The sequence below is a fragment of the Varanus komodoensis genome, unplaced genomic scaffold (assembly GCF_004798865.1).
Source record: "Varanus komodoensis strain SLA01 unplaced genomic scaffold, ASM479886v1 scaffold130, whole genome shotgun sequence".
NCBI classification, from domain to species: domain Eukaryota; kingdom Metazoa; phylum Chordata; class Lepidosauria; order Squamata; family Varanidae; genus Varanus; species Varanus komodoensis.
Window position 1 is genome coordinate 275,442 of NW_025335377.1, and position 26,746 is coordinate 302,187.

Genomic DNA, 26,746 nt, shown 5'->3' on the forward strand with positions numbered 1-26,746 from the left:
GCCAAGGTATCTGGCTGCAGCAGCTGGCAGTATAAATGCATGATTTGCATATTTTTGCTTAGTTTGCAAAGAACACAGGCATTTTCTCCCCCCAAAAAAGGAATGTCAGGGAGACCAGAATTTTTAAATGTAAGTCCTTTTCAGCTAGTTCAAGAAAGTAGTTCATTCCAAATGACTGCTTTGGAAAATCTTGCATCCTAGCAACAATACCAGATCTAACTCCTGAGCTAGTCAAAACAATTTTAGGGGGAGGTATAGTCCACAACATCCAGAACAGGATGCAAAGCTTTTCTCCTGTGTGTGACACATCCCAGTGTGACCAGAAGTCAAGAGGACAAATACCAGCTGTTTATGTTTTCTTATGCTGCCAGTGACTGAGAGTGGGTTTTCCAGAGTGGATCTACCTTGTTCTTTTACTAGAACCCTGAAATACAGCAATTGCAAAATACTGTTAGAGCGCTACAGGAGCGCAATACAAGCATTTGCTCTCATTGCCACTCCTGTCACACCCTCTGCTTTCTGCCCAAGCCTTTATCTCAGCACCTTGATGTAAAAAGAGGGAGATGGTTTTGTTGTTGCTGTTGCAAGTCACCTAGAGATCTGCCGGTGGATCCCAGTCCACCTGCTGCCCAACCATTTTGGATGCAGGCACCAACCTAGTCTCACCAACTTGCTGCTTTAACCCCATCGCTGGCTCAGCTCAGTGGTAAAAGTGGTCAGGGACATACAAGACGGAAGAGCCAGTGAACATATATAGAGTCTGCAGAGAGAAAATTACAACCGAAATGATCCCGAAACTTAACAATCTAGGGTGAGATTAGACTGTAGGATTTACTGGGGAAAATGTGTATTTTCTTTTCATTTGCGTCTGCTGCTACTTTCAGGGACAAAATGGAGGATTCCTTCTTTCTGTCCTTCAAACCAATGAGAAACATCAAGAAGGAAGTTCAAGTTTGATTTTTACAGATTAGAATATTTTGATATTAGCAATCTAGAAGCCTGTGAATTTATCCAATGTGCTGTCCAGAAAACAAGGTTACTAGATAACATTAAATAAAGTTTATATGAATTAATAGCCCTAGCTTAAGAATTCTTGAAACTCAAGAATTAGAGCACTGTTGGTTTCCAATTCAGCACCATCAAATGAGTGATTAGGTTCAGACAGCACAATAACCTACACTCAGGGGTTGAGTATGGGTTGTTGTTGAAACGTGGGTTGTTGAAATGTGAGTTGTCTGAACCCAGCTGTGCTAACAAGGCAGCAAGTTAACCACAAGCAACCCATGAAAAGATGTCTTGGTTAGTTGTTGATTTGTGAACTGTGTGTTGTTTCACCATGGTTTATTATCTAGACTGGGTTGTTGTGGAATCATGGTTGGCTGTTGAAACGTGTACAGTTGTAATGTCCAAACCCAGCCAGTGTGTTTGAGGGAATACATCTGTATCAGTATGTGCCAATGAGACCTCACAGTTATCCCCAACTCCTAACTCAAGCCCACAGAGCTATTGGGAAGCTGCAATGAATGGCAGCGCATCAGTAGCAGATGGCAAGGCAGGCCGCCATATTGTGAAGCATGGCCTGGATGATCTTCCAGTTCATCGCGTACACTCCAATCGCCACGTGGATCTCTTCAGCTTCCGAGGCCCTTTTTTGACATGCAGATTCTGAAGTTGGATTGGTGGAGGGGAGGGGATCCACAGTTCAAAATCCCAGTAAGAGAAACCTTGATAGTTCAGTGATGGAACAGCATTAAGAAGACTAGGTGTGGTTGCCAACGTCTACCTCCAAACTAGGAGAACATCAGTGCAGGTCCCCCAGCTCCTGACAGCAGTATCTCCTGGAGCATCTAGGCAGTTTTTGTCCACTTCACCTCAGCAATGCGGATAGGCTCATCTCACACTGTTGTCCTTCAAGATGCAACCAAAACCTTGATGCTCGGGAAAGTCAAAGACAGGGGAAGAGGAGGAAGACCAGCTCTGAGATGGCTCAGTTCCATAAAGGAAGCCACGGTCTTGAATTTACAAGGACCGAGCAGGGCTGTCAAGGCCCGGATGTTCTGGAGGGCTCTCATTCACAGGGTTGAATGAGAAACGATTCAAGTCAGAAATGATGGCATACACAAACAACAAAAAACTAGCTAGAACTGCCTTGGGATATTTTCGATGCAAGTTTACAGCAGTTAGGAAGGTGTTGGGTACAGCCAACAAACCCTTTTCTGATTTTCTGGCCTGACTACTGACATCAGAAATGGAAGCTCTGATGCTCTCACACAGAACAGCAACCTGCTAAGGACCTGCTTTTATGGATCTCAGGCCCACTTCAAAGGGTGGGCATGGTCTTCCTGGAGCTTTCCATATACCATATATTCTTTCAGGCCCCCAGTATCTTCTGAATATGCCCTGGAAGCCCAGGCTGCTCAAGGTAGGTAACATGCAACGAGACAGACTGACTTCATTTGGAACTATGTGAAGACATAGGATTATTGTCTTGTCTTTGTTTTCTCCCCTTTTCCCTTAAATATGTTCGGTTTTATTTTTTATTTAAATAACGTCACATTGTCTTGGGGCAGTAATACAATAAAATGAATAAGATACTGCATTCAAACTGTAATAGATAAAATCCAATCTCGTGAGACATTTGGCTGCATTGTTTTAAAAAGAAGTTCTGACTAACTCTTCCCCACAGGAAAGTTTATTCGGTTAAAAAGATGTTTGTAGGCTGGGATTTAAAAAAAAAAATGTTTTTGTTAGGTTCTGCATTTGGAGCTTTGGAAAAGACATTGAAAGCACCCTTCTTGTAATAGCTTTCCTAGAATTTCTTGCTGGAATTTTTGAGTGGGGCCCAGGCTTTTGCCCAAGACAAGAGACAAAGATACGTCCTACCTTGGTGGCAACGTTGTTTGAAACCCTGAAAGACTGCTGCTATGAAAGCATTGGAGAGAAATGCTGACATGACATAAAGCAACCCCTTATGTTAACTTGCATAAGGCTTGCTCCATTCCAGCATACACACCTCGACAGAGGGCAACTTAAGCATTCAAAGAAATAATTCCGGGACATATAGGCTGTTCTCAGGAATGGGCAGATATGTGATCATAAATAGCGAGAAGAGGTTTGCAAACACTTTCTGTGCTCAACCCACATTCTCAAATATTTCCAGGCATATGCATTCAATTTTCCTATTCCTCTTTTGCAGAATATTTTCTAGGCTGTACATTTGCTATGGGTAAAGAACAGACTCTGACTTCTGAAAAGGACCACAATTTGGGCTATTTGGAGTGGATCGCTGTGAACTCAGAACAGCAGACGGGCTGAGGGTCCGGGCTCCTAGGTCCCTATTCCATAATAGGATTATGAAGCTTCTTTTTATGGTACTTTGAAGGGACAGGTTCATGAGGAAGACTCAGCTGAGGGTGCAGTGACGCCTGCCGGCCACTAGGCTGTGCACCATCTTATGTTTAAATTTCAGCAGGATGCAATGACTGGACTGCGAATGGAGCCTTTCTGGATCACACAAACGAATAGCACAGATCTACCAACGCTGTATTTGCCCTCACCCTGCATCTCATCCATCAACACGGGTGAGCAATAACTGTGCTTCCTGCGTTTTTGCAGTCTTGAAAGAATGGCCCACACAGAGAACGAGCGAAAGCAGTTTGGCCAGTGCATGAGGAACTGCTTGATATAACACAGAATGGAGCCTCCATGTTAAGGAGCAGTATACCTCCAGCAAGCAGATGCATGGGCATGAGCCACAGGACAAGGTCTTGTTTGTGAGTTCCCCCAGACGCACCCGCCTGCCTATGGCTGATGAACAAACGCTGAACCAGGAGTCCTCTGCCGCTGAAAGAGAGACAGAGTAAAGCAAGTGTAAAAGGAGATGGAGAAAGCAGAGAGGAAAAAGGAGAAACGCCAGCCAGACCTAGGAATGGTGAAAGTAACGAAATACGTTTTTACTGTGTATGGTCGTTCCAGTAAAGGAAATAATCATTTCTTTCCAGTGGCATTTCAAGTGTTGAACATGTGGCTGTCCCTTTCACAGAGCACCGGGGTGCTCCGAGCATAATACAGGCATCCAAATAAACAGCCCTTTGAGAATAACATGGGGACACGAGAGCAGAGGAAGTGGAGGGAGGAGAGGGGGGCACACAGGGAGAAATCTATGGCTGCTGCAGGTACAGTGCTTTGGCAGGCTCCAGACCTGCACCAGGAGTCTGTGCCAAAGTCCTTACAGAAAGTGAGGATTCAAAAGGCCTCGTGTACATGGTCTACGTATTCCTTCCCCAACCTTGTGCCTAGATGTAGGTATGTTGGACTACAATTCCCAGCATTCTTGGCTAACATGGTCTGTGTGGCTCCTGTTGGGGAAATCCAAATATATCTTTATAGAGAGAGGTTGCTTATATGTACCTTTGGGATATAAACTCAGACCTGCAGTGTCCCTGCTCTTCTTGCCCAGAAAGAACCAGAATTCCAGGCTAGGCTCCTTTTCCCTGAAGCGTTATTAGCCATCTGTTCCTTTAAGAGGCTGAGACTCTCCGTCTCTCCCGAGACAAGACGGCTGCTACATTTAGTTGCGAAGTTAATCCTCTATGGAATGTGACTTCCAAGGAAAGCTGCCTGATGTCCATTCTTCTGCAGTGGCCACCTGGTCTGACCGGTCCTCTGCTTGTATGTTCAAACTCACACCCAAGACCTGTAATGACTCATGTGCCTTTCTGATTGTCATGTCAATATCTTGTAATCACAGTATTTGTGCTACTATTGTGTCACGTCCCTTCTGCAAATAGTACATTGAATACATAATGTGCCCATTGAATACATTTAATACATTATGTGTCTATTTGCTCATCAACCTGCTCCTGTGCATGTGACTCAAAACCTATTAACCACTGTGTGTGTGTTCTGGAATGTTGTAGTTGGTGGGCATGCTCCTACCTGACAGCCCTGTTTGTGAAACTTTGTCTCTGCAGAGCAGTTTCCTGGGTGTTCTCACCAATAAAAGTGCTGAGGTGCATAATGGAAATGTCTCCCTGTGAATCTGAGTGTACATTCCTGCAGGCCGCTAAACCAAGATTCTGACACTCCTGAACTCTGAAGAGCATTCTTGGTGGAACTGTGACTGGTCCCAATTCTCCCTGCATCCAGAAATGGCTTCTTGAGAACATGGCTCTTAAAACTGCTTTTCTTCTGGATTTTCCCTGCCGCTTCTATTCTTTTACAATGTTTAGATCTTAGAGATTTTTGTATACTGGTTGGCAAGCTCTCAGAAACAGACAGAAATACACAAAGGGAAATAAAATGGAAAACCAAAGCAGACGTGCCAGGCCTGAGAAGTGTCACATCACCCTCTTGCGCACAAGGGTGTGTAGTTTCTTCTGGGAAAAGAAGGGACTCCATATCCTGCCTGTGAAGGGGAAGTGTCAAGAACTTGCGCCTGGCCAGAGAGAGGCAGTGTTGAGAGCAGCTAGCCATCCATCCAGTGCCTCTGAGCATAGGCAGCTGGATTCCTAGGAGGAAGATTAGGAGGGGAAGAAAGCGATCACGGCAGTGATATCTCTGATTAGTGGAGCTAGCTCTTGCCCTCATGCAGGGCTGATTCCAAAATGAATCCCCCCTTCCCTTTTCCCCCCAAAGGGGCTGTCTCCATCCTCAAGGAGGTTCATGAGACTTGTGGGCCAGGAGGCAGGAATGCCAGACTTTACTTAATTCGTCCGCTCATTTGGCTTGACTATGAACCCCTGGGTTGGGGAATTTGCACCCCTCCTCCTTGGACCCCTCTTGTTCCACAGTGTCCCCCCCCCCACCACCACCAAAGCAGAGGTGGCTTGGCTTGCTGGATCCACTTGGCTAATCTTGTTCCTTAACCTTTTCATTTCAGTAGCACTTTTCTAACTGATTCTCTTCTTTTTGCTCACCAAGTCTGAACTTTCTGGCTTATACTGCTGTATCTTGGGAGAAGTGAGTCCAGTCCCTACAGCATCTTCTGGACATCCAGACAGGAGATGCTGCTCTTGTGGAAAAGAAGGTAGGGATGGGAAAATCTGAGGACTTAAGAGAGTAACATGGGGAAAATTATTCCCTTTGAATTTTCTTTAAGTGAAAACTACCAGTTCAATTTTATTGTTCTCTATTGTTGTAATTGTACTGTTTTTAGATTTGTATTTTATGTATGTATGTATTTAACGCTTTTATTTCCCACCCTTCACTATGTCTCAGAGTGGAAATACAATAAGGTACAGCATCAAGCTATTACAATAAATAAAACCCACTCTGAAAACAGTTGTGATTGCAATGTTAATTGTGATTTTAGGCTTTATATGGAAATCACTTAGGAATTTTAAAAATATTTGGCAGTATAGAAATAGTACATATAAATAAAACACCTTTCTTGCTTGCCTCCTCCATTTTTCATATCTCTAGTGATTTTATGGGGGAAGCATGCCTATTTCTTTACTATTAATCAAACATTTATGAAGTCTACATCAAAGATACAGTGCAACCTAAGACAAAATAACCAGAAAAATGGAAGTGTGGTTCAGCAGGGCACCAAAAGTGTAACCCTCTGCGCTTCCAAAGCTGGAATCCTTCCCAGCTGATGGAAGAGAGATGCAGTGACCTGAAAAAATACGGGGTGAGCCAAGGCTGGGGGGCTGGGGAACGCTGGGCCCTGGAGGCCTTCTTTTTCGGTCTCAACACGCCCAGGATGCTCTGCCAACCGATTCGCCTCCTGCTAAATGCGGTGTTAACGTGCTCCTCTGATTTGTTAAAGGAACTCTGCCAATTGCCCCTTTAATGTGGCCTTTTGCCTTGCCGTGCTTTTGAGGCTGTTCTTAGTCGTTCATTGCCGTAATAGCTGTGCATGCCCCCCCCCCCCATTTTCTTCCTACCTACCCACCCACCTACCGCAAACCGCCTCGCTGCTTCCAGAAAGGCGGTCCGCGCTGCGACCGCGCCTCCGAGCCGGCGCCGGCGCCGCCCTCCGGGGAGCAACCCGCGCTAGGACCGCGTGGGAAGCTTCCGCTGGAATGGGCGGGGACGCGCGCAGGCTTCCCCGAGTACAAAGCTGGCGGCTGCTATGATGTGGGCGAGGGTCTTGCGACGAGGCTTCCCGCGGCGCGGATTCTGCGGCGACAGGTGGGTGCCCACCGGGGGGGGGGGTCACGGTGCGTGGCGCATCTTCCCCGCCCCCTTGTTCAGGGCAGCCTCTCGGCCGCCTTCACCAACTTGATGCCCTCCGTATGTGCAGGACTACAATCCCAGCAGCGGGTCGTGGATCGCGGGGCGGGGAACACTCCCGATTGGAAGGAGCCAGGACTATCCCTGGTTGTGAATTTAAAACTTAAAACAAAAGGCTACGGAGATGCGACGGCCCTCTGAGCATGTGCAGTGTGCAGTTTTGTCTGCCGCACTTCAGCAGCCCGAGACTGAGCAACTTCTCTTCCCCCGCCGTTTCTCGAGCTGCTACTTCCAAATTCTTCGTTTCGCTTAAGAGAGAGGGAAAGCAGCAGAACCGAAAAAAAGGACATTTGAGAAGCGCGGTCGGCAGTGCAGCAAGCGAGCTGATCGTGTTTCATCCTCGTTAAGGTGACGTCTCAGGTTTGGTTTTGTTTGGTTCTGCTCTGCTTGTCCTGCTGAAAATGTGACTGAGCTGATTTGCTGGCTGCAGCCTTCAGAAGTTGCAAGCGAAGCTCAAACGGGTTCAGGGCGCTTGCCTGCTCTATGTGTCTGCTCGATGACAGGCGAAAATCCAAGAGAGGCAGTTCTGTGGCAAAGAGTTGCACCAGAAATGTCTCTACCTGTCGAACAGCTGTTAGAGTTGGGGGCGGGGGGCAAGGCCACACCCTCCAAATGTTTTGGGTTGCAGCTCCCATCAGCTCCTTTCAGCAGAGCCAGTGCTGATGGGAATTGTATTCCAATAATGTCTGGCAGGCTGCTGTGTTTAAGGCAGGGAACCCTAACCAGAAAAAAAGTAGCACTTCTGCAATCAACTTCAGGACCTTCCGCAGAACAAAAACCACCTTCATCTGTGGGGGTGCTGAAACTTGACCATGCTGGAAATGCATTTCTCTGGTCTGTGAAGTATTAACTCTTAGATCCCAGATCCTCTGAGCTGTTTACAGTCGCCGTGATTTGATGAGGACTTTTAGTCGTGCATGCAAACAGTGCAAAGGTGGGATGGAAAGTCTTTTGTAAAAATCAGCAATTACCTACTGCGTGGCTGGACAAAGTTTAACCTGTGTGAAAATGCTGGATGTCTTTGTATGTTCTGGTGTCAAAGCACTGTGTGTCTGCAGCTAGAATTCCTGGGGTTTTCTGAAAGGGAATGAAGTTAACCAGAAGATCCTTATGGCTAAGATGGGTGGGTGTCCTGCCAAGGGTAGAAGGTATGAGGGTTTCGGGGGGGGGGCAGGTCTCCGGTTGCTTTGCCCAAGCAGAGCTGTGGATGAACTCCCACTGAAGCACAACTGGCTGCCTCAGTCTGCATGTTTGGATTGGAACGTGATTGGAATGAAATTGCTACTCCGACTACCGAGTTGGCTTCCGAACAGCACGTTCTTTTATAATCAGAGGAAGTATGTCAAAGAGGGGAAACACATTGGAGAGAATAAACTTTTATCCGTTCTTGGGTATATGGTTTTGTTGTGCATGTATAGAAAATGAATGCCATTCCTAATTTGGAGGGGATTGTCAAGGCTATGGTTTTCCCAGTTGCAATGTATGGCTGTGAAAGCTGGACCTTAAGGAAGGCTGAGCGCCAAAGGATTGAGGCCTTTGAGTTGTGGTGCTGGAGGAGACTCCTGCGAGTCCCTTGGACCGCAAGGCGATCAAACCGGTCAGTCCTAGAGGAGATCAACCCTGACTGCTCTTTAGAAGGCCAGATCCTGAAGATGAAACTCAAATACTTTGGCCACCTAATGAGAAGGAAGGACTCTCTGGAGAAGAGCCTAATGCTGGGAACAATAGATGGCAAAAGAAGAAGGGGGTGGCAGAGGATGAGGTGGCTGGATGGAGTCACTGAAGCAGTTGGCGTGAGCTTAGGTGGACTCTGGGGATGGAGGAGGACAGGAAGGCCTGGAGGAATGTTGTCCATGGGGCCGCGATGGGCAGACACAACTTCGCAACTAACAACAACAACAACTGAAGGCAAAAATAGACGGCACTCATAATGTTGAGTGGATGCTTCCAGAAGGCATGAGAGGAGAAATTCAAGGTGGCAGTGGAGCCAAGGTTTCTTCTGGAGTGACTCAACCTGTGAGTGATCCTTGCTTCTGATGAAGTGGGGTGTTTTGTAACCTATGAAAGCACATAATCTTGCCAGCGTCTTTCCAGCGGGCAGCATTACTAATCCCAAACATGGAGCAACATCTAGTCTGTTTGAAGACTTTAATTAGTTGCGCTTCTCAAGAGTAATTTTCCCTGATGCTAGGACTCCTAGCTAATATACTTACCTTGTGTGTGTGCAGTGGGGGGAGCCATATATTTGCTATGTATTGAGTGTGGAGCATTGTATCCATATTTGGAAGACTGAGTTGCACGAAGCACCAAACCCTTTCACACACTTAGCAGGCTGAGCTGGCACAGCCTGGATTGTGGTGGGAGGTAGACCTGAAACGGGGGAGTTGCTGTATTTTTCCCCCTGTGGTGGGGAGTAAAGCTGCCAGGGGGTATAATTTGCAGTGCAGATGTGGCAGGAAGGGGGAGGCTCGGCAGCTCAGCCACCACGAAGGGCCGCAAACTCTTTTTCGATAACCAGACACACACCACAAAACCAAACCACTCAGGAAAGAAACTAGCAGTGGTGTTGTGCACTCTGTTTGGCCCTTGGAAAGACAATAAAGGGGGTTCCTTTTTCCCCAGCTCCGTAGTTGGCTTCAATCCAGGCAGGCTGCAAGTGCCGCAGAGTTGCGTTTCACCTGCTGACAAAGTCACCTCTTCCGGTTTAACCATTAAAGCTCCAGGAGTGCTTGCCAAAGCTGCAAGCTGTATGGAGATGACTTTCTGCCGGAAAAAAAAGATGGTTCGTGCTGAGACGCACTTTCCCTGCTTGAGTGGGAGCTAAGCCCTTGCAATAAGCCCATTGACTCTCTGTAATAGAAGCCCTGTGGAGAAAGCCGTCAGGATGGTGGTGCTGATGATTCAGCAATAAACGGAGCAAGGCCATACCCAGTCCCAAGTTGAAATGCAGCGTCTGGGTATAGCTGACACTTCCAAATGGGGTTGTGAAGTTGGGCTGTGAGCTCCATCGCCACCTGCAGTAGTTAGCTGGATACAACTTGCCCTCCAAATGCTAACACCCTGCCAAAGATCAACCATTTTTTTACACAACTCCTGTACTCAAGCAAAGGTATAGATTTTGCTACTGTTCCTGTAGCGAACATGCCATCAAATGCTTCTACTCTGGCCAGTTTTGGCTCCTTGAAGGCTGCATTGGGCAGTTTTAGCTTCTTAATCCTGACTTTTTCCAGAAATGCCCCAGCATGCTTTCAGATCCTGAGAGGTTTCCCAGCCAGATACTTCATCCAGTTGCTTGGATTGGGCAGGGGATTCAGGGGGAGGCATCCTTCCTGTGGAGGCTGCTGTGTTCAGGTTGGAATTCTGGCATTAGAGAGCCTTGCGCTGCTCCGTTGCGCCGGAGTGTCTTGCGTGCCGTGGGATGTGTCCAGCCAGAGTGCCTCTGCGTCTTTCCGTATGAAACTGAGCTGTGCAGCCCCCAGGAGAGGACAGGGAGCTTCTTGCTCTGTGTGGAGGAGGAGGCGATCTCATGAAACACCTTTGCGCGCCCTGTGGTCACCTGCCCGAACAAAGAGGCAGGTTTTAGAATTTTTTCCCCATCTGATTGGTTACTTGTTGCTGCAGGAAAGGTGTCTAAGGGGTGGGACACCTTCCTCAAGCTGCACTCAAACTGGCTGTGGATTCTGGGCACTGTAGTCCAGCACAGACCAAAGGGGGGCAGCTTGGGGAAGGTCCAGCCCTCACTCTCCTGTATGTGTCCATCTGATGCCCAGGCAGGTTCCTGGTCTCCATCCCTCCCTCCCTTCCCTTGCATGGAGAAAAAGCCCAGAGGGCTTCCACCAGCTGCATTAATATCCATCCTTGGGAACAGTGCTCAGTAAATTAGGTTTCCTTCATCTAGCTGTATCGAACGGGTGTGAAGATGTGGTTTAATTAGCCTGCTCTGGTGGACCCCATTGTTCCCAGATTCCGTAATAAAGCCATGCAATACGCAGAGGGTCTCTGCTTTTCAGAAGCTGCGTGAGCAGGGAATTGCCAGCTCTCTGCTGACTTGCCAGCCAGCCACACATGGGGCAGCATCTAGGCCTTTGGGACTGGCTGCTGGCCAGCTGCGGTGGGTGGGAGCTGGGCCCCTGGCCCCGAGTGTCGGAGATCTGCTGAGGAATCACTGCCGACCAGAGAAGAGGACCCTACTGGAGCCAAGGACAGAGGCCTTTCACCCCGCAAACCATCTTTCTATCATGCAGAGGCGGGTCAGCTCCAGGTTAGCATCCAAGATGAATGACATTCTGTCCTGCAAAGTGGAGGGAGCTGCTTCCTTGGCTCCAGTCTGGCTCTCTGTTGTGTGGAGTGGAGGAGCTACCTCCTCGGCTCCATACTCTCACGTCTGCTTTCTTTCTGGCATTGCATGACCGTTTGTTTCCTTCCTGCATCCCGGACGTCCAGCTCAACATAGCTCCAGGTGTAAATCAGCCTGCTTTCCCTATGGAGTGCTCCTGGACAACACTGGCCTCACCATGTCACCCTGGAGTTTCCCTGACACTCTCCGTGTGTGTGTGTGTGTGTGTGTGTGTCCCAGTATATTGTTGCTGAGAAAATCCATTAAAGAAAGGAAACAGGAATTCAAAGGATGACAGATGATGTTGTCTCTGCTAATAAAAATCTGGTTTGATATCCCCGTGAGCACTCATGCTGCCCAGAGTTGCCTGCCAAAGAGCCTTTGAGCTGGAGAGCCCTGCAAACTTGAAAGGAAGACCTCTTGCTTTGAAGCACTAAGCCAAGTCTCCCTCGTACTTTCATCCAGTCCAGCAGCCTGTATGTTCCCTAGACACTGTTCCTCTTGGCCAGAGATAATGGCAGTTGTAGTCCACACTTCCTGGGGACCCTAAATTGGGAAGCTTTTAAATCTAAGATGGGAGTTCCCAGGTCAGCATTCGGTGCAACAGAAAGCAGGATTCTGCAGTTTCTTTTTAATAACTGCAGGAAGAAGGGACGTTTGGGCAGATGTTGCTTCCCCGATCTCTAGAGCACAGGGATGTACAGAGCTCCCATCTGTTGAAAATTCCCCTTTCAGCTAACTAGGAGAAAAATATCAGGAATCGAGGCTATTATGATGTACCTCTGGTATCCAAGGCAACTTGCTTTGCTTTGTTGAGGAACATGTGGAAGATGCTGTCACACTCACCTCCTGAGTATGGGTTTCCAAGGGGTATTTTGCTGGCTTTGGCTCTAACCCACCTTGCTTGCCTTTATCGTTCCTTTTGGACCTGACCATTTCTCTTTTTCATTCCTAGGATTTAGCAGTGCACAGGGCTGATCTCCTAAGCTTCAGCAACCCCAAAGGTGCCAGCCCAATGTCAAATAAAATGCCGTAGCTCTATAACCTTGATCTTTTACCCCTGGCAAAATCAGTGGGGGCAGTGAGCAACCTCCTGCCAAAGTTTTATCAGTCCTCGTTAAGAGGAATCTTTGACCCTTGGCTTTCCCACTGGCTCTGAGCCCTTTGCACGTGCTGTGTTTAGCAGTTCTTTCCACTCTTCCAGCGGGGGACCCTGTCCTTTGCATGCAACGGCTGGAAATTCAGCAGGGGCAAGCTGGGATGATGATGATGATGATGATGATGATGATGATGATGATGATAACATTTCTATGCCGCCCCTTGCTGAAGCCTCGGGGCGGCTTACAACACAATAAAATACATTGAAATACAATAGAACATAATAAATTACCACTAAATTGATGTCATGATGGAAGGTGGTTCGCTTGGGCTCTGAGGCCCAGCGGTATCTGCACATGCTCCACAGCTGAGTCCAGACCTAAATCCCTCTTTTCCAGGCTCAAAGTAAGCCCTGAAGAGAGAGAGCCGTTCCAGCTCTTCTTCCCCGCTTGCATTCGCCCAGTTCTCTTTCCAGGAATGTCAGCTCCTGGACTCTCACGGCCCACACACAATTTATACAAAGCCGAGTGTTTAGATGGCAGCCTTTCCTGGTGCTTTGATTTCAGCCCGGCATCCCAGAAGGAGCATTTAGCTGAGTCAACACTTCTGTCATCTTGGTTTGTTGCTAGCTCAGCCGTTGCGTCTGGGCAGTGTGGGATGAATGCTGATGCCGACTTTTCTGGCATTGGTCCTGCTGAGCAAGTACAAGATGAGAGCTGACAAGTAGAACGGCCAAAGGTATGTCGCTGGTATGTTTGCTCGCGTTTTGAAGAGCCCTGTTGTAGCGCTTCATAAACTGCAAGCTAATTGCAGGCACTTGAGTCGGAGAGACGTGTTTTAGCAGGAGTGAGGATGGCACTTGGGTTCTTTACTATATTCCTTTTGTTCCTCACCGTTCCCCTACCTTTGATCTGCCGAGTGCACCGCAACAGAGTAAAGTGGAATAATTTAGGATTTATATGTACCTGTTTGTGGGGTATTTATGGTCAAGTTGCCTCCAACTTATGGTAACCCCTATGAATTAAAGCCCTCCAAAATTTCCTGTCCATGACAGCTCCATTCAGCTCTTCCAAGTTGGAGGCTGCCGCTTCCTTTATGGATTCAGTCCATCTCATATTTGGTCTTCCCTTTTGTCCTCTGCCTTTTCCTAATATGATTGCCTTATCCGGTGCGTCTTGCCTTCCCGTGATCTGGGGCTTAAGCACTGGTAACCAGCTTGAGTCACTGTTCCGGCCTTGCATTCCTCCAGTCAGCCTGGGGTTCGGGGCGGGGTGGGGTGGGGGAACAGAGCTTGGTAGCAGAGTGTGGGTCCCACATGTGGAAGATTCCCATATCAAGTCCTGTTGCCCCCAGTGACAAGTCTCAGGTGGCAAATGATGGAGAAGAACAGGATTGCTGCTGCCAGTCAAAGCAAAGCTTACCCAACATGATGGTGTAAGACCTCCTATACTCCTTAACCTCTGTTGTTGAGGGGGATGATTCTACTCCCCCTTTTGGCTTTGATGCAATCAGAGCAAGTCAAGAAACAACAGTGAGAACTGGGCATGGAACCATGCCCAGTGAGCTGCCCCGAGGCTTTGTTGCGATGGGGGCGGCATAGAAATGTTTTAAATAAATAAATAAATAAATAAAATAAAAACCACTGATTGGTTCAAAATTGAGAAAGGAGTTTGGCAAGGCTGTATACTGTTGCCCTGTCTATTTAACTTATATGCAGAGCACTTCATGGGAAAGGCAGGGTTGGATGAATCACCAGTTGGAATTAAGATTGCTGGGAGAAATATCAACAGCCTCAGATATGCAGATGATATCACTCTCATGGCAGAAAGTGAAGAGGAACTAAAGAGCCTCTTGATGCGGGTGAAGGAGAAGAGTGCAAAAGTTGGCCTGAAACTCAACATTAAAAAAACTAAGATCATGGCATCCAATCCTCTCATTTCCTGGCAAATAGATGGGGAAGAAATGGAGGTAGTGACAGATTTTATTTTCTTGGGCTCCAAGGTCACTGCAGACGGGGACTGCAGCCAAGAAATTAAAAGACGCTTGCTCCTAGGGAGGAGAGCTATGGCAAATCTAGACAGCATACTAAAAAGCAGAGACATCACCCTGCCAACGAAAGTGCATATAGTCAAGGCTATGGTTTTCCCAGTTGCAATGTATGGCTGTGAAAGCTGAACCATAAGGAAGGCTGAGCACCGAAAGACTGAGGCCTTTGAATTGTGGTGCTGGAGGAGACTCCTGCGAGTCCCTTGGACTGCAAGATGATCAAACCAGTCAGTCCTAGAGGAGATCAACCCTGACGCTCTTTAGAAGGCCAGATCCTGAAGATGAAACTCAAATACTTTGGCCACCTAATGAGAAGGAAGGACTCCCTGGAGAAGAGCCTAATGCTGGGAACAATAGATGGCAAAAGAAGAAGGGGATGGCAGAGGATGAGGTGGCTAGATGGAGTCACTGAAGCAGTTGGTGTGAGCTTAGGTGGACTCCGGGGATGGTGGAGGACAGGAAGGCCTGGAGGAATGTTGTCCATGGGATCGCGATGGGTTGGACACAACTTCTCGACTAACAACAACAAAATGCAATGTAATTATAATAAGCAAGGACTGAATCACTCCATAGTGCTTAAAATAGCATCTCAAATGCCAGGTCTCTGCATACTTACCGAGAAATAAGTGGATAAAGTGCCTGTCTTTTCGGAAGCATGCATTTTGATGAATAGGCAGGGCCATTTACTTGAGTGTAAGCAAGGCAAGCTTGCTTGAAGAGCAAGCTCAGAAGCAAGCAGGACTGAACCTTCCCAGGTCCCCCTCACTCTTTCTGTCAGGCAAAAGGGTGTCTCCAGCATTTTTCCTTTTTCCCTTCTAATCCCTGGGAAAAGCAGCTTCTTCAGTGCTTTGTGGGGGAAAGCTCTTACCACTGATCAGCTGCTGACTGGAGAAAAGCATCTTTCTGCTGATCTGTTCTGGCAGAGGAGGCAAGACTTGGGGAAGCAGCCGGCAGGTATGTCAATCAGACTGTAGAGAGAGAGGATCTGAAAACAAAAATGGGCATGTCTAGGAAGTGGAAGGAAGGGCAGGCTTCAAAGGAAGAATACAGGCAGGTAGCAGGGAATTGCAGGGATGGTGTCAGGAAAGCTGAAGCTAGGAATGAGCTGAGGTTAGCAAGGGATGCTAAAAGCAACAAAAAGCTTTCTTTGGCTGTGTCCAAGAAAGGAATGGGGTTCAGCTACTCAGTGTGGATGACAGAATGATAACAGACGACAAGGAAAAGGCAGAAGTGCTCAATTCCTGCTTTGGCTCAGTCTTCTCCCAGACAATCCGGGTTAGAGTCCCCGCGCAGCCGTGGAGCCAACTGGGTGACTTTGGGCCAGTCACAGACTCTCAGCCCAACCTACCTCACAGGGTTGTTGTTGTGGGGATAAGATGTTTGTGAGCCACCCCGAGGCTTTGGCGAATGGGGCGGCATAGAAGTTCCCTAAATAAATAATAAGATGGAGGAGGAGAATGATGTAAGCTGCCTTGAGCCCTTTGCAGGAAAAAGGCAGGAAATAAATAAATAAATAAATAAATAAATAAATAAATAAAGGATCCGTGACCTTCCTGACAAAGGGGAAATACCTGTTGAAGGAGCAGGATGGCAGCTCGAGGTTGATAGGCAAATGGTCATGGATCATCTGGGTGGGTTGAAAGAGTTCAGGTCTTCTGGGTTGGATGAACTCCACCCTAGACTCAAAGGAGGTGGCAGAAGAACTCTCAGAACCACTGTTTGCTATCTTTGAGAAATCATGGAGGACAGGGGAAGTGCCAGATGACTGGAGAAGGGCTAATGTTTTCCCAATCTTCAGGAAAGGAAAAGACTACAGACCAGTCGGTTTGATATCAATTCCTGAGAAAATTCTGGAGCAGATTATAAAGCGTCTGCAGTCACCTTGAAAACAATGCATTGCTAGACACCAACATGGATTTCTAAGAACAAATCCTGCCAGACTAATCTCATTTCATTTTTTGATTGGGTAACCTCCCGGATGCACTGTGGAAATGATGCGAACATTATCTTGCCTTAAGCAAAGCATTGACAAAGTGCCCCATGATATCCTGATTAGCAAACTAACTAGAAGTAGGCTAGAGGGCTACAGAATCGGACTCAAAGACTGCTTATCAGTGCAACCTTCTCGAACGGGAGAGGTAACGAGTGACGTGCCACAGGTTAAGTCCTGGGTCCAGTGCTCTTCAACACTTGTGCTAATGTCTAGGACTAGGATGAGGAAGTGCAAGGAATGATGATCAGATCTGTAGATGACACAAAACTGAGTGGAATAGCCAACACCCTGGAAGACAGAAACAAGTTTTAAGGAGGTGATCCTGATGGGTTGGAGTGCTGGGCTGAAAACAACAGCATGAAATTCAAGTTGAGACAAATGCCAAGTTCTGAACATAGGGAAAGGGAACCGAATGCACAGTTACCAGATGGGGAATACTTGGCTCAACACTAGTAGTGAGAAAAACCTTGGAATTATTATAGATCACAAGCTGAATATGAGGCAACAAGGCAGTGTCGCTGCAAAAGGGACAAAAGCTGTTTTGGGCGGCATTAATAGAATCATCATTCCAAATCGTGCGACATGCAAGTTCTCCCGTATTCAGTCGTTCTCACCGCATCCAGTTCTGGGAACCAAAGTTTAAGGAAGATGCAGACAAGCTGGATAAGGGTTCAGGAGAGGGCGACAAGGATGTTCCGGGGAGTGGAGGAAAGTCCTATGAGGAGAGATCGAAAGAATTGGGTGTGTTTAGCCTCAAGAAGAGAAGAGTGAGCAGAGGACTTGAAAGGCTGTCACCAAGAGGAAGGCCAGGATCTCTTCTTCATCATCCCAGAGTGCAGGACACGGAATAACAGGCTCAACTTACAAGAAGGCAGATTCCAGCTGAACATCAGGAGGAACGGTCGGACGGTTAGTGGTTCCGTTGCCATAGTTCTCTGAGCAGGGGGTTGGACCTCATGGCCCTCTGGCCCCTTCCAACTCTGCTCATCTTTGATTCTACACAGGTGGCCTGTCATTGGCTGCACATGGAGCCACCGAAGGGCACACCTGGGCCTTGGACTGAGCATCTCTGGATCAAAGCATCCATTTGCTCGTGATACCAATGCGCTCCCTAGAGAGGTCCGCCTGGCACCGTCATTATATGCTTTTCAACGCCAGGTCAAGACCTTTCTATTTGATCAATATTTTAATGTCAATCCATTTTAATTGTATATGTATTTATCTAATTTATTTTAAAGATGTCAGTTTTATACTCAGTTTGTGGTATAACTAATTTATTTTGTTTAGGATTTATAATATTCTGTAGCTGTTCAGAGATGACAATGATGGACAGCCTATAAATTTCCTAAATAAATAAATACCAAGACTCACTAGAGAGAGGTGACTCATGCAGGCACATGGCTCTTACATACATAAGATCTGAAGTCAGCCTTTCCTGAGCAGAAAAATGGCATGCATTCTTTTGGATTTAATTCAGCATGGGCTAACAGAATTAAACAATGCAAAATAAATAAACCAAAGTATCAGCAAGCAAATTTCTCAGCAGTCAGAAACATAGAGAATGCGGCTAGAGAATTCTGGCTGAGCTCCAGCAGCAAAGAAAACCAAGAATGATCTAAGTGGGTGAAGCCAATGACTTGATTGAAGGTGCCCTGTGTGTTATTGGGGTTGTGGAGTGCCCTTGTTTTGTCTTTGAGTTGTACTTTGAAGGAACTAAGAGTGGCAGCAAATTTTGGGTGCTCAGAAAGGGAGTTCTAGGTTTATGGGATGGCCAAGAGTGAACGGGTGCTGTAGTGATAGCAAGAACTTTGTTGTATTGAACTGGCCCAGAGTACATCAAAAATGTAGAGAAGAAAACATAGTCCCATAGCAGTGTTACAAACTTCATTTATTTAAATTATTCTTGACCTGACTTGCGCTTAGAGCTGCTAAATAGAAGGGAGGAGGGGTAAAATACCAATGGCTTTAAAAACAGAATAAACAGAAATCATACTTGCTTGAGATGTAATTAATTCCCGACTTCTGAAAGTATAGCATACAAAATTAAATACAGGAAGTTTTGCACAAATTCTGTTGAGGGTGGAGTGTTCAGGTCTACGCTTACGAAAATTTAAAATGACAAGGGTGGAAGAGGGTTCGACTGGGAGCTGTTGTTTGTCCCATGACCACCCCACCCTTCCTTGCAGACCAGTCCAAGTGGTGAACACCTCTCGTTCCTGATCCAGAGCTGCACACAAGCGCAAGCCATCTGTTTGTTCAGCTGTGACCTCATAGAATCACAGAACAGTAGAGTTGGAAGGGGCCAAGAAGGCCATTCGGGTCCAGTCCCCTGCTAATTGCAAGACACTAAGTTACACCATCCCACAATTATTTAGTGGCGCTTAGGTGTTTTACCTGTTTCTGTCCCGGTTTATTATGGCCTTACCAAAACTATTTCATGTCCATGGGATTTATTTTGGATTTTTTCATCAGAGCGTAATTCATTTACAAGAAAATGGAATGGTGTGTACATTATTGTTTTAACTACAAAAAGTAGATGTGAAACTCTGAACAGCTTTTATTGTGGCAGCTATGTAAAACTGGTAAAAGATAATGGTAAAACAGCCTTCCTACTGCTTGAACATGCTTCTAGGACTGTGAAGATCCAAGTACTTCCATCACTGTATTTTGTCACTGGGAAAATTCAAATGCAGTGAATTTTTCTTTCTGAAAAAACCACATATACAAATGCCGGAATCAATTTTCTAAATCTAATAGCCGCAACAATTAGTCAACATATGGAAGCAGCACCTACCCAAATTACAAAATAGCTGGGGAAATGGATGAAAGAATAAGTGAAGAAATGCAAAATGTGCTACACCGGTGTGAAACTTATGCAGCACCGCGGGAACTTTTGCTGTGCTTTTGTTCAGAACAGCCGTATCCTGCTTTCAGTAGTAAAATTGGGTAACAGGAAACTCTTAATTGTAAAGCTTCCGCCACAATTTCCCCTGTACTTTTCCTTGAGTCTTGCAGGCTGCACTGGGCAGGTGGTGTCAAGGCTTTGTGGCTTCGGGAGCTCTGGTGGCTCTGAAGGGAAGGCTGCTGTAAGAGGGTCTTCCCCCGGGCCGGTTGTTGCCTCCCCAGGCCCGCAGTGCGGCAGGTGAGGGGCACCTTTTGCTCTGGATCCAAGCAGTGCAGCATGTTTGTCCCCAAGGAGCGCAGCAGCTTCTCCTCATGTGGGTCGCTCTGCCGGACTCTCACTCACAGAATCCTCCTCCTCTTGCCCAAACCCCAAGGCCCCTCCGCTGGAGCAAGAGGCAGAATGTGTCGGCGACAGTGCCCGGTGCAGGCCTACTTGGGCACCTGCTGACGTCCGCATCCCCTCGGAGTTCCCGAGACTTGCTTTTGCTGAGGCAGCCTGCTGTTCCTCGTCTCTCGCGTGGTCCCAGGTGAGAAGAGGCCTTGCTCCCGACTCATAGCTCGGGGCTCTCCGCCTGCCGACAACAAAGATGAGGGGCAAGTTCCATGGGTGACAATGGAAAGAAAGTCTTAGTGAGGGAAGGGGGTCTTGCCCAAGTGCCCCCAAACTCTAAAACTGGCACAGGTAGACAGCAGAACCAGTGAATATTCTGCACCCCATGAACCATATAACGGAACAACTGCCATTGAGTTCCTGCAGCTCTGGCTTTCAGACAGACTAAATTAGACCTAAATATTGCTAAATGGTTGGGTTGCGCTTGCCAGTCGACTGCAGGTCACATGGAGCTTGCCAAAAGATCCAGACGACCTTTCTGTCCACCGCTGTTGTAATGCTATTTTTCTTGAAAGCACTGTTTGCAAAAGATATTTCGTTACCTGTCTGGGAGGCCCTGAGAGGGAGGCATGGTGGATTCTTCCCCAGGTTTGCCACCAGACTTAACACTCCTGTTTTGAGGCTTGAGCAGCTTCATCTGTTGTTACTCTGCAACTGGCAGGGTCAGCACTGTTGGCCATGTAACTGGTTTTATCTCTGGACTTGTTTGCCTCTTTCGGGGTGGTTAGCACTTTTTCTTTGTGTTGTTTTGCGACTGTTTCCCAGAATCGCTACCAAAAACTGTCACAGCTACCGGAATTCTTTCTTGTCTTTGTTTACTTGCATTTACTTTAAGGTTAAACATATATGGATTCTCAATGTCGTAACAGCCACATTCTTAAGATCCACAAGAAGCTCCAAGATTCCAATGCTAAAATTAAACATAACAAAAGATTCCGCACTGTTAGCATACAATATAAAAAGAAACTTGGTTCCATTCAAGAAAAGTTAAAAGTAAACAAGAAGTACTATTTCCACATCTAAGCCAAGGCTGTTTATTCTGCGTCAAAGTATAGCTGCTTGTCCTAACTGTTGGTGGCAGCATGAAATAGATCTCCTTAGAGGGTCCTTGCACTAATTAATGCAGAATATCAGTTGAATAAATAAATAAGGTGCCCATTTTCTATTGTAGGCAGCCTCAGTGGATGCGGAATAGATCCTATGCTACAATCTTTTTAAAAGAACACAATAATGCTGCAATATGGGTTATTTTTATATGAAATCCACCCATCTAAACCTATCCCCTGCTTAATACTTTGGGCAATAAACTTTCAGAATTTTTGACCATTTTAATGCAAGTATTGTAGAAACTGACATCCAGAACCAAGTCTCTTATGCACGGTCTCCTCCTCTCATGGGTGGATATGTCACAGCGGCACACCTTGCGTGTATGTCCATGCATTGCCAAAAATGCTTTTCCAACCCCTTCAGAACTTTTAACTGATTGATTGACTGACTGACTGGGGCAAAAGGCCTCATTTTAAGGATTAAGGAGCAGATGAGAAGCATTTGCACCAGAGAAGAGAATCCACACAGGCCGCATGAAACGCTCAGGCTTGTTTACCTTATGTTTCTCCTGAGAAAGTTCTGAGGGAACATGGCAGCCTTTTGATCATGTTTTAATTGCATCATGCTGCTTAGGGCGTAAGCAGCTCTTACATCAATCCAATTTTGGCTGTTCTCCTCAGTGGTGGAGTTCTGGAACTCCTCTCCCCCTGCAAGCTTGTTTTTATATCAGAAATGATTGCAACACTTATGCAATAATCTCAAAGCAGAGTGCATAACCAATACAGCACTCTAAATCATACAAATGTTGACCTGTAAAGCAACACAGAGGCACACCAGTTTACAAGATGCAGCAAAACAAATTTACTCAAAAGCCTGGATAAACAAATAGGCTGTGGTTTGTGGCAGATTTTTCGACTCAGTGCTAACTGTGCATAAGGGAGTTTGGTGGTCGGGGGGGCAGCATTGAGAACGTCCTTTCTTAGGCAGCTGTCTATTGAATAACAGGGAAATATGGCACCATCCAGAGGGCATTTCCATTAGATCTTAATGCCCCAGAAGGTAGGTAAAGCAGAAGGTTCTTCAGCTCATATTTAGGTCCTGAGTCCTCTGTCAGCACAAGCACCTTGAACTTGGCTCAGTAGGTGTTGGCAAGTAGTACACATCTCAAACTGCTTTAATATGTTCCCAGTAGGGCGTTCTAGTCCTTAGCCTAGTATTAGGCATTTGGTGCACCATCTCTGCCTACTTCAAAGGCAGCCCACGGAGAGCGCTTTGAAACAGTTCAGCCCAAAGGCCAGACTGTTCCCTGCCCTGGCACGGCTGCAGAACCCGCTGAGGTTGAAGGAAGGCCCTCCTGGCTGCGCAGACTATTTGGGCCTCCACAGAGAACGCTCCCAAGCTACCACCTGTTCCTGCACATGGAGTTCGACCCCATTCAGACCAAGCAGTCCCTATTCCCCAGGTGTGGGCAACACTTGTCAGTATTCAGTTTGTTGTTGTTGCTGTTAACATGCTGTCAAGTCGTCTCTGACTTACGGAGACCCTATGAATAAATGCTTGGTCAGCTCTTGTAAACTCAAGTTTGTGGATTTCTTTATGGAATCATCCACCTCCTTGTTGGCCTTCCCTTCTCCTCTCTCTGCCTTCAGCTTCCCTAGCATTAATGTCTTCTCCACGTCCACCTTCTCATGACATGCCCAAATAAAACAGCTTCAGGTTCACCGTTTTTTGTTTGGAGGGCAAATTTGATCTAGAACCACTTGTTTGTGCTTCTGTAGGACCAGGGTCTTTGCAAAGGTCTTCCCCAGAACCCTGTTTTGAAAACACTAATTTTCTTCACTGTCCTGCTTACAGCTTCTTGACCCTCTTCTTGTCCAGTACTGTGTCTCCTAATGACAGCCCCAAAGAGTTTCATGTAGTCCAGGAGACTGAGCTAGACCCCTGAGGACCTCCCAGCTTCCTTGCCAGGGGCCCAAAGCTTTGCCACTCAGTAATGTCCTCTCCGCATATCTCTGCAGGCAGAACAGAACCACATTTGGGCTTCTAATCCCGATGGTCAAGGTATCAAGGGGAATCAACAAAGTGGCTCCTCCTATTTCCCTCTCGATAAGAATAATCTGTCAGGGGAACCGAGGTTGATCTGGTCCCAAAACCAGGCCTGAACCCCGGCTGGAACTGCTCTAGTTAACTTCCTTCAGGAGTGTCTGAATCTCTGCAGTCACCATCTCTTCAGGTCCCATCCCTGAGAAAACAATCTCTTGAGTCAGTGTGTCGTCACCAGGGCACTGAGCACCTCTGCTTCCTTCAGTTAGGTATTTACCTATCTGGGTGATCACTCTCAGCTAGTTTGAACTTGTGAGGAAGGGCAGAGGCCACTGCCACGGCCTTCCCATCCACATCGCCAGCCCTCGGAACCTGGCTCTCATCTCACAAAACTGGACCGGCTGGAGCATGGGGCCCGGAGCTCGCTTGCATCAGTGCTGATGTCCAGGTGGAATGAAGATGGAAGACTTCGTCCCCAAAGTTCCTTGCAGCGGTGTCTTGGCAGGTACTCAAGGGCTCCAACATGTCATTTACTTGGGTAGTTCAAGGCCTTCTAATGCAATAGCTCTGCTGGACAGCCACTGGGAAGATGCAGTGAAGCAAAACTCGTTTGCTGCCCTCACTCCCACCTGATCAGCACAGTTGTCCACCCTGGCCTGGGTTCTGTCATCTACGCAGAAAGTTTCCCCCCACTCTGCTCTGGCTGACTTGCCTCGTTGCCTGCAGATCCCTCTGAGAACCCGGGGAGCACCCAGGTCCCATCGTGCTGCTGGAAAGGGCATGCGAGGGTGGACCTGCCAACAGCTCCTCTTATCCTGCTGTTCCACACCGAGATTAACCGAGTAGCCATCCGGGCAGAGCTGAGTCACCCTGAGGCTGCCAAGTCGCCTGTCTGGGTTCCCATTCCACCACAGCTAGAATGTTGGCACACCATCTTTTCTTATCACCCATCCTTGCAATACCTGGATGAGGGAGAAAAGACACCCAAAATATGAGTCTGAGGTGGCCAAACGCACCTACCTCAGGCGTGTTTCACCTCTCACCTAAGCTACAGTATTGGCATGAAAGCACCTCCAGAACCTCCAGTGGTTAGACAGAGTTTAATGGAGTTTTCTCATGATTATTTTTCCTGTTTTAAATTCAGGATTAAATTTTGTATTAACTTTTATGATGTTTTAATTGTGTGTTTTCTTTGTTTATTTTCAATGTTCTGTTGTGAACCACCCGGAGAGCTTTGGCTGTTGGGTGGGATAGACCCTGAATGCGTGAATTCCTTTAGCCAAGGGTCTCGGTTGAAAATTCTGCTTGCTGTTACGTCTGCCCGTACCTGTTGCAGCAAGCAAGCGTGTGGTTGGGCACCAGGGCAGTGAATGGCCCAAGTCACCCAGTTGCTTCAAGGCAAGAGGGGGCTAGAACCCAGACCGCCGGAGTCCCAGGCCTGCATGCATAACCACTACACCACACTGGGTCTGCACCTTGCTTTTATTTCCATATGGGAGGAACATTTTAAAAAGTGGAGGTGATACCTCATCTTCTTGGGATCCCGTCATCCCACAAAGGTGCCCAGCGGACCTCAGGGGTGATGGCAGCAGCTCTTGGCCTTTCTGAGGTGTCTTTTCTCTGACTGGCCTGATAGAGAACATTTGTACTCAAGGTGAGTCACAAGAATGTAACATTGATGAAGCATCAAGAACGTTGGAGCAGATGGGCTGGCATGATAACGGAGAAAACTGGCCAGCGGAAATCTCTGCCATTCTGCAAAAAATAAATCTTCGCGGTCTTCTGAACAGGCATTTGCTATAAACATGGAAAAACCGTAAAAAAGACTGAGCTGGCAAGAGAGTAGGAATGCTGCCTAGCCAGAAGAGATACCAGGCATCCTTCCTAAGAGAGGGATTCTTTGTTTTCGTTCTCTCTCTCTCCCCCCCTCCCTCCCCTCCCTCCCCCTCTACCTTCTGTTTTAATTCCTGAAGGAGTGCTTTGCCGGCAGCTCAAGCTCTGTAAAAGGCAGTTTGCTTGTACAGGAGGAATCCATGGGCAAAAATGCGAGTGATTTGGTTAGACCTCTGGGGTGGTGCAAGTTTCATACCCTTCTTTTTCATGCATTTACCCACTCCAGGTGTGCTTTCGGACAAGACTTTACAATGCCATTGATCTGCCTCATTTGTGGAATTTTATAGGGGGCAAACTATTGTCTTTCACTTGTATCCCCTCCCCTCCTCACCCCTACTGGGTCCTGCAGCCTCTTTCTCCCCCACCCCCCCACCAGCAAATCCATTCTGGATTGGGCCCTCAGCATGCAGTGTAGAGTGGGTAAAAGGGGGCAACGATCTACTACTTGCAATGTGGGGTGCTTTGGAGGGGGAGGGAAGAAGGTTGGAGCACTCTCAGGATACCTCATTACCTGGGCAGCTAAGTCCGTCCCCCCCCCCCCCCATATCTTTCCCCTGAGGTCGTTTTCCAGCCATGGGGAGGTGGGCAGGCCAGTCTGCCACACCAGGTGCAAGGGCTGGGGGAGAAGAACGCGCTGAGGTCGGAGCACTGAGGATCCAAGTTAGGGATGTCTTGGGACCTGAGTAAGTGCATATTCTAAGGACACAAAAGCTGCAGGGTGCAGGTTTTTGGCAGCACTAGAAGCCCTTTGTGCTGCCTCCCCCCCCCCCCCCGTGCTTTTGGATCCAAGCGGACAGTTTTCCAGGGGGAAGGGCATGGCTCCCGGCTACAGAGGTGAGCAGGGCAACTTTTTGGGTAGCCCAAATTCTGGGGGTGCCTTGACAGACAAGCAGCTTTCTTTTTTCTCTGCGAGGCTGATAATAGTGGCTGGGAACCCATGGGTAGGACTTAGTCATTAGGAGCTCTTAATGTAGCAGCTGAGTTACTGAAATTAAGCTAATTGCATCCCAATCAACTCGGGCTTAAAACAATGTGTCGTTGTTTTGCTGCCGTTTAAAAGCTAAGATGCAAACTGGATGAACAAGTTTCTACGGAAAATCAGATGTTCAGTGGTGGTGATCCGTGGATGATTCTCTCCTATTCCACTCATATTTGGATGGGGGTGGGAAATGTTCTCTTTTGGGCTTTCTTTGGAGGCCACAAAAACAGTAGCAACTGGAACTGAAGAATTTGTTTAAGAGTTTGACTTAATAAAAATTGGGATGGGAAACTGATGCTTATTTTGATCAAGGAGAGAGTTTCTTTATTCCCTTGCAGTCATTGGCGCAATCTGAAACTATGCTTGGCTCAAAAGGATCAAACCTAACTGAGTTTGCCCAACTCCATGGGGCAATTAAATTTGCCCTCCAGTGCTGGAGGGCATTGGATGGAGGAATTTCTAGGCTTGGATGTCAAAGAACAAATTGTATAGAATAAAAGGGGTACTGGCACTAAAGCCAGTGCTGTTTTGTTTATTAGACCACATTTGAAATCCAGATTTATTTTCTTCTTATATCTTGGATGGGAGGAGAAAAATGTATCACCATACTTTTAGCTCTTCTCTCTCCATATACATTTTTTTCAGTCTTTTTATATGTGCTGGTCATGGAATTCAGAAGGCGCGGGAGAGAAAATACAGGAAAAGTGTGTACAGGTTTTTGCTACAGATGTTGTTTGGTATTCTAATAACATGTTTCAAAACCATTACATAAATAAA

At 47.1% G+C, this 26,746-nt stretch overlaps 1 protein-coding gene across 3 annotated transcripts in view; it reads left to right on the top strand.

Moving 5' to 3' along the window:
• Positions 1-7,045: 7,045 nt before the first annotated feature.
• HSD3B7 (hydroxy-delta-5-steroid dehydrogenase, 3 beta- and steroid delta-isomerase 7) overlaps positions 7,046-26,746 on the top strand; it is a 48,158-nt gene continuing 28,457 nt past the window's right edge. The window contains exon 1 of one of the 3 annotated variants that reach the window (XM_044422551.1): positions 7,046-7,137. The gene's annotated coding sequence lies outside the window, so the exon portion shown is untranslated. Of the gene's footprint in view, positions 7,138-7,239; positions 7,588-16,130; positions 23,603-26,746 lie in introns of those variants that run through there. The other 2 variants (XM_044422548.1, XM_044422549.1) reach the window with 2 other exon arrangements.